We start from the raw sequence: 13,803 nt of genomic DNA, 5'->3' as shown, positions 1-13,803 counted from the left end.
TCTACATAACAGGACAGCTTCTGTGCCCATCCCATGTTAGTTCATTGTGAATTAAATGTTATAAATGTATATTATTTATAGGCAAGTCAGTTAAGAACAAATTCTTATTTACATTGACGGCATACCCCAGTCAAACACAGACAACACTGGGCCAATTGCCTGCCACCATATGGGACTCCCAATCACAGCCTGTTGTTATACAGCCTAGAATTGAACCAGGGTCTGTAGTGACACATCTAGCACTGAGAAGCAGTGCCTTAGACTGTTGCGCCACCATGTAGGCATGATGTAAATGGGAAAACAAATGAATGTTTGTGCAAAACTGCATAATATGCTACAGTAGGAAATCTCCTTTTTAAATCATAATGACTACAAGAGCCTTTTCTACAAAAGGCGCCTGTATGGACACTGTGTATTGACAACACCCAGGGTCAGAGCTCACCTGAGTCCCACCTCCTGTAACAACTCCTGATACTCCAGTCATAACGAGCTTTAGGTTCACCAGTGTCACCTGACTGCTGTAGCCCTCACTGTCTGTCTGTCTGTCTGAACACTGTGTTTCTAAGAAATGTAGACGGATTAACCCTCATTATTACAAAATAACCCCTCTGGATGGGGTATGGAACTCTGCAGCTCCAATCATTTTCTGATTATACTAGTTAATGAGCATAAGAGACAGGAAAACTCTCTGGCCTATCATATTTTATTCCTGGACTAACCATCCTGAAAAATAAATACATATACTGAATGCATCCTTTGTTTTATTGAGTGTGACGTTTCAAACAGAAGGTCTTCGTCAGTCTTTAGTTCCACTCTCTATTCAAATTCTACAAAGGGGCATAAACCAACAGAGATTACTCTCATTATACTGGTACTTGAACATCATAGATATATGACATGTAATATTTAAAATGGCAGTATAAAGAGTAAGTTGCTGTTAAAAGTCTAGTCGCGTCTGAAGCCTTCAGGGTTAACTGCATTAATATCTGTGGAAAGTTTAGATCACTAAGGATTAGGGACATGGTAACCAGAGGGTGGCCTGTTTAGAGCTCACTTATTAGTGAAATAGTTGTGGTGGGGGAGTTTACATGTAGCCCTATAGTTTAACAAATGTATTAAACAATAAGTGGATGTTGCTTATATGAATTTCCACAAGACATAACCTTAGGAAAATGGGACCTGAATTGTTTGGGTTTGTAACTTAATCGACATAATAAGACAGTGGCTTGCGAAAGTATTCACCCCCTTGGCATTTATCCTATTTTGTTGCCTTATAACCTGGAATTAAAATAGATTTTTTTGGAGGTTTGTATCATTTGATTTACACAACACGCCTATCACTTTGACAATGCAAAATATATTTTATTGTGAAACAAACAACAAATAAGACAATAAAACAGAAAACTTGAGCAAACTCAATACTTTGTTGAGCTGCCTTTTGCAGCAATTACAGCTGAAGTCTCTTGGGGTATGTCTCTATAAGCTTGGCACATCTAGCCACTGGGATTTTTGCCCATTCTTCAAGGCAAAACTGCTTGAGCTCCTTCAATTTGGATGGGTTCCGCTGGTGTACAGCAATCTTGAAGTCATACCGCAGATTCTCAATTGGATTGAGGTCTGGGCTTTGACCTGGCCATTCCAAGACATTTAAATGTTTTCGCTTAAACCACTCGAGTGTTGCTTTAGCACTATGCTTAGGGTCATTGTCCCGCTGAAAGGTGAACCTCCGTTCCAGTCTCAAATCTCTGGAAGACTGAAACAGGTTTCCCTCAAGAATTTCCCTGTATTTAGCGCCATCCATCATTCCTTCCATTCAGACCAGTTCCCCAGTCCCTGCTGATGAAAAACATCCCCACAGCATGATGCTGCCACCATCATGTTTCACTGTAGGGATGGTGCTCTCAGGGTGATGAGAGGTGTTTTTCTCTGGACACTCTTCTGTAAAGCCCAGCTCTGTAGAGTGTACAGTTTATAGTGGTCCTTTGGACAGATACTCGAATCTCCGCTGTGGAGCTTTGCAGCTCCTTCAGGGTTATTTTTGATCTCTTTTTTTGCCTCTGATTAATGCCCTCCTTGCCCGGTCTGTGAGTTTTTGTGGGCGGCCCTCTCTTGGCAGGTTTGTTGTGTTGCCATATTCTTTACATTTTGAAATGATGGATTTAATGGTGCTCCGTGGGATTTTCAAAGTTTCGCATATTTTTTTATAACCCAAATCTGATCTGTACTTCTCCACAACTTCTCCAGCTGTTTGGAGCACTCCTTGGTCTTCACAGTGCCCGCTTGCTTGGTGGTGCCCCTAGCTTAGTGGTGTTGCAGACTCTGGGGCCTTTCAGAACAGGTGTATATATACTGAGATCATGTGACAGATCATGTGACACTTAGATTGCACACAGGTGGACTTTATTTAACAAATTATTTGACTTCTGAACGTAATTGGTTGCACCAGATCTTATTTAGGGGCTTCGTAGCAAAGGGGTGAATACATATGCACACATCACTTTGCTGTTTTTTATTTTTTAGAATTTTTGAAAGTTCTTTTTTTAATTTCACTTCACCAATTTGGACTATTTTGTGTATGTCCATTACATGAAATCCAAATAATAATCATTTTAAATTACAGTTGTAATGCAACAAAATAGAAAAAACGGGGTGAATACATTTGTAAGGCACTGGATATAATATGAGATTATTGTTGTCAGTCATTATATGAATCGATAGACAATCAGAAATGAGTAATCGCTGAGATACAAGGATACATTTTTTCTTGCTCATTAATTCCTTTCTCCCTCTGCATCTGTAATCTCAGAAGCGACTGCTCCCTCAGTGAAGGCTTTGTTGTGCCCCCATCCCAGTGCTGAGCAGGTTTAAAGACCCAGTTTAAAGCTGCCACTGTAAAGGGCCAGCCGCCCACTCACAGTCTGTGTAACTCTGTGGGATAATGAGGAAGGGAGAACCAACACTTAGTTGGGCAAAACAGTATCATAACAACAGTATGGCAGTATTAAACAAAGTTCCCAACAGGGATAGGCCACTACACAGGGCATGATATAACAAGAGCACCTGCAGCATCTGGGGTAGAGAATATAGCAGATGTTTGAGTGGTGCTTTTCAGTAAATTAAATATGGAGAAGGTTAGTGGGAAGGTTGACCATAACCCCAAATTCCCAGTCTGCCAGCAGGGCTTGCTTCTTGTTATCCATATCTCTCATAAGATATTTCATAAGGAGTATCATACTCAGACAAAATAGACTGATTATATCAGTGTCTAAGCTATGCAGCATACAACTAAAATTAATTATAACATTAATTCATACAATTTCAGTGATGATTGATTTCAAACTGAAATTCAGGTCTCTCTGTCAACAGTCAGAATTGAGTCTTTAGTAAGCCTCTTAAGTCAATTAAATGTTTGACCTTACTGTATGTGAGCTCCAAAAGTATTGAGAGAAATACGATTTTGCTGTGCATATGGAACATTTCGGGGATCTTTTATTTCAGCTCATAAAACATTAGACCAACACTTTACATGTTGTGTTTATATTTTGGTTCAGTGTATATAACTACTGCTGTACATATACTGACAGACTGACCAGGTGAATCCAGGTGAAAGCTATGATCCCTTATTTATGTCACTTGTTAAATCCACTTCAATCAGTGTGTAGATGAAGGGGAGAGAAGGATTTTTAAGCCTTGAGACATTTGAGACATGGATTGTGTGTGTGCCATTGAGGGGATTTAAGTGCCTTTGAAAGGGCCATGTAACAGGCATACTGGTTTGTGTCAAGAATTGCAGCACTGCTGGGTTTTTCATACTTAACAGTTTACCGTGTGTATCAAGAATGGTCCACCACCCAAAGAACATCCAGCCAACTTGACACAACTGTTGGAGTCAACATGGGCCAGCATCCCTGTGGAACGCTTTTGACACCTTGTAGAGTCCATGCCCCGCCGGGCAAAAGGGGGGAAGGGTGTGCAACTCAATATTAGGAAGGTGTTCCTAATGTTTGGTATACTCAGTGAATATTAACATATTGTAATCATGTCTAAAAATGGGATACAAGGGATATGTCATTCTCTGCACAATATGTTTTTCTCCTCAAACTATGCCACTGCAGGTTATCAGAACTGCCAGTTCAGTTCTCTTGGTGTTATTTCTAGAAAATATGTATCATGTGGTTATAGTGAGTCAGGCACCATTGATGAGGAGAGCTCAGGTGCATTCATGTCAAATCTCAAGGATACCTGGGAAAAGGCTGCTCAAATGAAAAGTTGGTAGTTAGAGGAAGGGTTAGTAGCTAGATTAGTATGGAGTGCTCTTATGTGACAAATGAAAAACACTTTGTTCACTTAACTCGAGGATCCTGCAGCCTCTCCAAAACGTAATCATAATTGCAGGTCTAGGTGGTCGACAATGATTATCGTCTGAGTTGAAGAAGAACTTAAAGATTAAAATGATCACATCCACGATTTGCCAGATTTTCCTGCATCTCTTTTGATTTGAGAATAGGAGTAGTTAAATCAGCCTGTCTCCGTACCTTTAACTAGATGGATCCATGCCAAGACAGCCCTGCCTTGGATGATTTTTAGGAGCAGCATATTCTCAGAGAGTGAATAAGAATATAGCACTGAACAAAAAGCTCACCTGCAATTTATATTTATCCCCAAATGCAATTCTCTTCCAAGGTTGGACATCTCTAACTCACATGCCCAGCTCCTTGAAGGTGGCCAGCCCAGGTTATGTTGGTTTCACCTTGCATTTAATTGTGCAGAAAACTGTTGTCCCATGACTGTCAGACTCTGGCCCTCTAGGACTGGAGTTGCACACGGGAAAAAGGGTGCAATTGCAGCCCGCAATTCGTGGCGTTGCTGCATGTGGGCATTTCTGCATCTGCAGGAACCCCTCTTTTTATACTTGAATTGGTCTATTTTTAAGCTAGGACTGTGGTACACGGGTGGGAGGTGGGGCCACTCCAGTACAGTAGGTAATGCACCATAAAATTTGATGCCAACTGCTGATAAACCCCACAGAAGAAGAGACGGGGGTGACAACGGTAGCTAGCTAGGACACCGGTAAGGCAGTGTCTTCGCCCCTGTCTGTTGGGCACTGCTTTCCAGCAGTTCTGTTAATGACGGTGAGGGCAGGTGTTCGGCAGGTGGTAGCGAAGGACACTGTGTGCTAGCTACAAATAGTGTCCCTTGCACCCCAAAAACTCAGATAATAGTTTTATTTCTCCTTTGACACACATTTTTATTGCACAGGCAATTAGTGGAAATCCAGAATATCAAAAGTGTCACACGGGCATGAATGCAGGAACCAATGGGATGCTCGAGGTAGGGTGCACATGCAAGAACGCCCCGAATTGCAGGCTGCAATCATGCTTTTCATGTTAGGAAGAATGGTAAAACTCTAATAAATATAATCCATCGAATTTATAAGCCCATAAACTAGGTTCCAGGTTTAGCTAAATATACATTTTAAGAGAATAGAGCTCTGCTTGTCATTTAACGTTTCAACGTGTGTGATGACATTGTAATAGCTATTTTCCTTGAGAACCAAACTGCACCGTTAAACTGGGCGCGTCAACGACGTAGAAGCGCGGTCACGAGTGGAATTTGTGGGCGCGCTCTTTATGGCAGGTCGCAAAAGAGGGGGAGCAAACTGACACGAGCCTGCCGTCGTTGTCAGGGACAGGGTGCATCTGGGAAAAAAAATATGGCATAACAATAGCAGCATCCAGTATCGGTATACATGAATCCAGGGAGCCTAATAGGAAATGAACATGGCTATGGCGCTTTATAAAACATGACCTACACATGACACATGGAATGGTCAAGATATTTGGTTTATTTCCTGGATTACAAAGAAGACTGTAGAATAAAATGGAGTGGTAGGGGGACCGAGGCGCGCTGTCTCCATCATAGGGAGGCGCGTCCACCTGCTGATACAGGGAGTCCGGGCTTGGGAAAAACATGGTGAGGTTGCTGCATTGAGGAGAAGATACAATTTCCATCTGTCAAATAAACAACTGTGTAATTGAAATGCTGGCGACGGGAAAAGCGCAGCCGGTGTGAATATAGAGGTAAGTTAAATGTTGTACAGTAACGAATATGTTTTTTCAGTTCAGGGAAACACTTGCGTGAAGAATATTCAACGTAGTCTGCAATTTCTTCATATGGCTTCATTCGAAATAAAAGGGGGCGGGTATTTCATGCATCACATTAGATCAACATTCATCTGTTGGGGAATGTGTATTTTAACAATGTATTTAATGTATTACAGTTACTTCACTTTTAAACTGAGAGGGACATCAATTGTTATAAAATGCATTAAGAGGCATCATTCCTTAAATGTTATGGTTTAAAAGTGATACCCTACATTGGAGCATTAGAGCACCTGCAAACTGCACCCCACATCCCATCCCCCAAAACACACACACACACACACACACACACACACACACACACACACACACACACACACACACACACACACACACACACACACACACACACACACACACACACACACACACACACACACACACACACACAGAGGCAATATGAGAATTGTCAGTACAGGTCGTGGACAACCTTTGTGGTATTTGGCAGTGCTTAGTTCAGTAAACAAGGTGCTTCAACTTGAACATTTCACTGAATAATGTGCTCCCCTTGGCATGAAATCGACCATTTCTCTGTGCTCCCAGATTCATTTATTTTCAGCATTGAGTTCCCAGCTTTTCATCTTCCCCTGTGGTTAGATGCTGTGTTCAATTTCAGTTCACATATGTATGTGACATAAGTTCAGACCGGCCACACTCAGAAATATACTCTCTTTGTGTACAACAATGACACACAAATTATTGAATTGTTATTATAGTATTATTATCATTGTAAGGTTTCATCTATCCTACTTCTCACATGTATGGCAATAACATACTTCAAGCTCTCTGCTGGATTGAGAGGAGAGAGAGCTCAACTAGATGATTCACCCTCTTTCCAGAATAACGCCTGGATAAAGGGCTCCTACTCTCTTTAACTCAACAACATTCCTTTGTGAAATGGCTGGGGAATTGTTTATCAGGCTTAATTATGCACAAGTGTTTATTTGAAATTGAAGGTTAATTCATTGGTTTCGTGTTTTGGAAAATATGTCAGATAAGAGGACCAAACTAACCCTGTTCATTTAGTTCAGAGTATCCCCATTAATAGGCCCTGAACATCCTTTAATTTGATCAGGTCTGTATATCAACTCAAGCATGGTTCCTGCTAAAGCCTACCTATCCCAGTGCCAGACCTAGTACGTGTCCTTTACTGTCCCAAGGGGTTGTGTTGCCCCAGGTCGCTCCATTGATGCAATAAGGTTTCAAAGTCATTTTGAAGAAATATGCTGGTCATTTTCCCATGCATCAATTCCTCTTTCCTTTCCTGGTCCTACCATCCAATCTCTCCTCATGTGATTGAGGAGGCATGTTCAGGGTGAGACAACAACAATCGTCTTAATGTATCCTCTGTCCCACCGTTCTATGGGTTTTGTCTTCCTTACTTCAGCAGCCCAAGGTTCTCAGCCAAAGAGAGAGCAGGTTTCTGAAGGCTGGGCTGCACACAGCACTGCATTGTGTTTGTCTGAAAGTAGTGCCAGAGGGGGAGGAGTGAGGCTGCCTGGGAGGTTGGGTGAGGGGTTGTACCAATACCTGGGCAGATGTCACATTGATTTAACACATTTCAGTCTTCTATATAGGACCCTGTATGTATGCTATCAACTTGAATTTCACCTCTGTTAAAATGGCTATACAGAACATGAACAGACATGTTTTCATACGATTTAACCTGTTGAATAGTGGGCAAGTACCCTTGCACATTGACTCGCTGCCAGTACCCCCTGTATATAGCCTCGTTATTTTATTGTGTTACTATATTGTACATTTATTTTATTCAGCATTTCTTATTCTGCATTGTTGGTTAAGGGCTTGTAAGTAAGCATTTCACAGTAAGGTCTCTATACCTGTTGTATTTGGCACATGTGACAAATACAATTTGATTTGATTTGAAATGCTATTGTGCCTGGTTTTCTCTCATTCATTCCCTCAGAGAGCGCCCCCTCCCTCCCTCAGTACTGCACCGTTGCGGTGACTGCGGCGCTGCTCGGCGTCAGAGGGAGTGGAGGCAGTGTGCTGTAATTAACAGAAAGGTAACAACCCCGGGAGACGGGTGGCTCAGCCCCTTTTGATTGCTTTCATGACTGCAGGGAAAGAGTCTGAGCCGAGCTTCCTCTCTAGTGGGACAGACAGACAGACAGACAGACAGACAGACAGGCAGGCAGGCAGGCAGGCAGGCAGGCAGGCAGGCAGGCAGGCAGGCAGGCAGGCAGGCAGGCAGGCAGGCAGGCAGGCAGGCAGGCAGGCAGGCAGGCAGGCAGGCAGGCAGGCAGGCAGGCAGGCAGGCAGGCAGGCAGGCAGGCAGGCAGGCAGGCAGGCAGGCAGGCAGGCAGGCAGGCAGGCAGGCAGGCAGGCAGGCAGGCAGGCAGGCAGGCAGGCAGGCAGGCAGGCAGGCAGGCAGGCAGGCAGGCAGGCAGGCAGGCAGGCAGGCAGGCAGGCAGGCAGGCAGGCAGGCAGGCAGGCAGGCAGGCAGGCAGGCAGGCAGGCAGGCAGGCAGGCAGGCAGGCAGGCAGGCAGGCAGGCAGGCAGGCAGGCAGGCAGGCAGGCAGGCAGGCAGGCAGGCAGGCAGGCAGGCAGGCAGGCAGGCAGGCAGGCAGGCAGGCAGGCAGGCAGGCAGGCAGGCAGGCAGGCAGGCAGGCAGGCAGGCAGGCAGGCAGGCAGGCAGGCAGGCAGGCAGGCAGGCAGGCAGGCAGGCAGGCAGGCAGGCAGGCAGGCAGGCAGGCAGGCAGGCAGGCAGGCAGGCAGGCAGGCAGGCAGGCAGGCAGGCAGGCAGGCAGGCAGGCAGGCAGGCAGAGCAGAGCAAGAGCAAGAGCAAGAGCAAGAGCAAGAGCAAGAGCAAGAGCAAGAGCAAGAGCAGAGTGCTGAGCTCTTCAGCTGCCCTTGCTGGGCCTGTTTCATTCACAATGCACCTCTATCATTCTCATACCAACCCCACTGCTGTGGTCCTGGACTACTCTTGTCTGTATCTTTTGGTAGCTCCTCCCTTGCTGTATAAAACACTCAAAACACCCATAGGGCATGAATAGGGCACACACACTCAAAACAACGGTGACTTGTTGTATATTTCCTAAGGCCTCCAAGCGTTAGAGAGTTAGTAGAAGGGAAGACAGTTGTTGCATCTCTTCCTTTAGAAAAAATATTTTTCTCTCAGCTTTGGTTGCTAAATAACCTACTACCAATGTCTCTTAGCTGAGGACTCATGCACGCTCTATTATTAACAAATATGTGACAAATGGCTTTGATTCACAGGGAGATTGAGGGGGGAGGTGTTGATATTGTAGGGTGAGTACATGTTGCCATTGTGGGCTGCTACAGAATGTCAGGCTGTCCATCAGACGGGGCCCTGTTGCCGTCGTTGTAGAGCCATGTACTCAGAGAGGCTTGGCAAAGACAGGTCCTGGTGAAAGCAGCAGCACAGAGGAATAACAGGAGGCTTTTGTGTTCCTCTCCCCCTTGAAGCTGGAGCCTCCGGTTTAATGCACTAGAGCTGTGTAGGGGGAGGAGTTGTTCAGCCAACCATTAATGACCTTGGTCATCAGAAAAGTTCCAGACGAAAATAACAGCAAGGTTTTACGTTTCTATTTGGATAGGGTCCGTGTTTTCAGAGGTATGGCAGTTATGTTCTGTTTCTCACAATCAGATACCTCATTGGTTAACCTCTCAGGTCAACCTCTCAGTAAATGAGCATACTCTACAGTCTCTGAGACCATTTTCTAAATGACATGTTGTATTGATACATATGTCAAGGTTCATCGGTGCATGGGTCAGAGGTTTGATAACCCTTTTTAAGTGGGGTAAGGATAAAACGTTTTACTCATTGTTGTTCTGCAACACCTAAGGGGAAGACATTCATCTTATTTTCAACCTTACCTTGCATTGAGCATATGATAAACAAAATGCAAATATCACTTCTCCCACAAAGATACTGACGGCATAGACATTTACCTTTATGTGCTGTAATTCTGTCAGTGACATTTGCATAACGCTTTTAATAACGATGAACTGATATTCCTCAAATTCCTTCCTTCTCCAGCCTCGTGGACATACAGTACAATCGAACCATGGTTCACAATACATCCATTATTCAGATAAATCTTTAAGGCTTGAAGAAGAAGAATTACTTTCAGCTGGTTTTCCCTTCTTCCATAACTCCTTGTCTGGGGGATCGTCTAATCCGTCTAGTTTCAGTCTTAAGCAAGGCTCTAATGCTGGATAAATATTAATCACATTTTTAATAAAAGGAGTTTGCTGAAGAAGCTGCTGTCAGGCCTGTCCGTCAGGGGAAGTGAGGTAAAGCCTAGTAAACAGCCCTGTCCTGCTCAAATCAATGGCTGTTTACTAGGCTTTGTACTGTCCTGCTCCTGGCCCACTCAGAGTTCTTATTATTATCTTTATTCAGCTCCTATATTTTTGTTTGGAGAGACGACAAGAGAAATCATACAAAGACCTCCCACAAAACCAAAGGGTGGGAATTAAAGGAGCTACAGTATTGAACAACAGTTATACACTACATGACCAAAAGTATGTGGACACCTGCTCGTCGAACATCTCATTCCAAAATCATGGTCCCCCCCATTGCTGCTATAACAGCCTCTACTCTTCCTGGAAGGCTTTCCGCTAGATTTTGGAACATACTGCAGGGACTTGCTTCCATTTAGCCACAAGTCGGGCACTGATGTTGGGCGATTAGGCCTGGCTTGCCGTCGGCATTCCAATTCATCCCAAAGGTGTTCAATGGGATTAAGGTCAGGGCTCTGTGCAGGCCAGTCAAGTTCTTCCACACCGATCTCAACAAACCATTTCTGTATGGACCTCGCTTTGTGCACGGGGGCATTGTCATGCTGAAACAGGAAAAGGCCTTCCCCAAACTGTTGCCACAAAGTTGGAAGCACAGAATCGTCAAGAATGTCATTGTATGCTGCAGCGTTAAGATTTACCTTCAGTGGAACTAAGGGCCCTAGCCCGAACCATGAAAAACAGCCCCAGACCATTATTCCTCCTCCAGCAAAGTTTACAGTTGGCACTATGCATTGGGGCAGGTTCTCCTGGCATCCGCCAAACCCAGATTCTGCTGTCGGCCAGACAGATGGTGAAGCGTGATTCATCACTCCAAAGAATGTGTTTCCACTGCTCCAGAGTCCAATGGCGGCGAGCTTTACACCACTCCAGCCAATGCTTGACATTGCGGATGGGGATCTTAGGCTATGTGCGGCTGCTCGGCCATGGAAACCCATTTCATGAAGCTCTCGACAAACAGTTCTTGTGCTGACATTGCTTCCAGAGGCAGTTTGGAACTTGGTAGTGAGTGTTGCAACCAAGGACAGACGATGTGCATCAGTGGTCCCGTTCTGTGAGCTTGTGTGGCCTACCACTTCGCGGCTGAGCCGTTGCTGCTCCTAGACGTTTCCACTTTACAATAACAGCACTTACAGTTGACCGGGGCAGCTCTAACAGGGCAGAAATTTGACGAACTGACTTGTTGGAAAGGTGGCATCCTATGGCGGTGCCACATTGAAACTGAGCTCTTCTGTAAGGACATTCTACTGCCCATGTTTTTCGACAGAGATTGCATGACTGTGTGCTCGATTTTATACACCTGTTAGCAACGAATCCACTAATGAATGAAATAGCCAAATCCACTAATCTGAAGGGGTGTCCACATACTTTTGAATATATAGTATAGTTGTCCCCTGACAGTTACAGTACTTTACAGGGAATCTTTACCAATTCCATGTAGAGATTATGCTGAAGAGACCAAATACTTCTCATCTCCTCCTCTTAGTCACTGTGCCATTGAATCTATGTAATCATGTCAGCACACCATCACACCTAATATAAGTTAGAAAATGTTCTGTAGCATTTTGGGCCTCTTGGTTCATCAGTATTTAGTTCTATAGATAGAGCACTGAGCAATAATAGATTATAACACTACAAAATATCCAAGATCTTCTGAGACTAGGTGGTTTGATAGGATATGAAAATGGAACTGAAAAGTAATTTAGTTATTTTCAGTTATCAAAATCTAAACCTCTAGCTTCACACATTCTGTTCTGCATCCACTGAGCTTTTGACCCCTAGCCCCTCTCTCTCTCTTTCACACACACACACACACACACACACACACACACACACACACACACACACACACACACACACACACACACACACACACACACACACACACACACACACACACACACACACACACACACACACACACACACACACACACACACACACACACACACACACACACCAGCTCTTTGGCTCCTCACTGGCATTTGGGCTGAGTGACAGAGCAGCCCATCGGTACAGTAATTGGTATTCAGAGGGGCAGCTGGGATGCACGCCTCGCCGACAGAGGGGGAATTTAGTGAGTCAATACACTGCTTCATTAGAGCTGTGAGTCACCACGCCATGCTTCAATTGTTTGTATTTGTCCAAGAGAAACCAATGCCTCCTCCCATGCAACCTGACTAACCCCATGCTAACCTCAGATTGGTGGTTAACTGGTCCCCTACTCATTTTTTACCCAATAATATATTTACTGTGGCACAGAGATGTGGCGTCAATATGCTCAAAGTCACACAGAGTTGTATGTTCATCGGTGTATTGTATTGGCCAGAATGGCAGTTTATCCACTTGTCTCAGGATAAATCTCCTTCTGAGTCCTTAATCCTTGAGTCTAGGATGATATTTAATCTCTTCTAACAAATATATTTCATTCATCCTAATATTTTCATATTTTAACAATCCAAGCTACTGGGTGCTGAATATGTTAGCATATGATTATATCAGAAGATAAAGTGGGAGTATTCGGCTTCAGGACACAAATTGAAATGATTGAAGTGTGACCGTACCTCTGTATTGTGTTTTTTCAGCATACTTATTTCTCTGGTTATTGAACTTGGGAATCAAACCTAAGCACTGTCAACCAATTGTGTATTGTACACAACACTATCTGAAATATAATTTCTTCCTTGTTACTTATGGTACGCGCTAGAGCAAGCCAGATGGCATATTATCATTTCACTGCTTTTATTTGTTCAATTATTGGATTTTTTTGTGCACTGGTATGCAAAACACATTATTAATCAACAAGATTAACAAAGTAAACTGGTTTTAAGACCTGTGGAATAGTACAGTAACACAGAATCAGTGTGCAATTTCTGCACACGCCATTAGTACAATCTTGTGTGTGTTCCACCCCTTTACTCTCATGTAAACTCAAAATATTTCCCTTATGCGGCGTCTCTTTCGGATTTCTTTGGTCCGAATCCTAACCCCCATACATGGAGAGGTTGCTCTTCTGTTTCTCCTGACCAGAAATACACTGTTCCCGTCATACATAGTGGATAGGTACAATGGTTCCCATCCCAGGGACTATGAAGGATAAACTGCAGGGCAGGGGTGTTAAACTCATTATGCCACAGGGGCTGCATTCGGTCTTGAAAATTGTCAAAATCAGAAAAGATAGTCCTCTATTAATAGTTTCATAGCTTCCATTTTGGTGATTATTAGCGAACTGGATCCAGTCCAGTCATTGTATGAATGTAGTCATTTAAAAGTATATTGAGTTTATTACATTTTTTACTCAAGCCACCCGCGGGACGGATTGTTTGACACCCCTCCTGTAAGGAAATGAACC

At 43.9% G+C, this 13,803-nt stretch overlaps 1 protein-coding gene across 1 annotated transcript in view; it reads left to right on the top strand.

Moving 5' to 3' along the window:
• The first annotated feature begins 5,687 nt into the window (after positions 1 to 5,687).
• Positions 5,688 to 13,803, top strand: part of LOC124009660 (neurite extension and migration factor-like) — a 34,482-nt gene continuing 26,366 nt past the window's right edge. The window contains exon 1 of the mRNA XM_046321688.1: positions 5,688 to 6,080. The gene's annotated coding sequence lies outside the window, so the exon portion shown is untranslated. The remainder of the gene's footprint in view (positions 6,081 to 13,803) is intronic.

Source organism: Oncorhynchus gorbuscha, linkage group LG02, assembly GCF_021184085.1.
Source record: "Oncorhynchus gorbuscha isolate QuinsamMale2020 ecotype Even-year linkage group LG02, OgorEven_v1.0, whole genome shotgun sequence".
Classification (NCBI taxonomy): Eukaryota; Metazoa; Chordata; class Actinopteri; order Salmoniformes; family Salmonidae; genus Oncorhynchus; species Oncorhynchus gorbuscha.
Note: the sequence above shows the minus strand (reverse complement) of the source record. Positions and strands in the feature narration are given on the sequence as shown.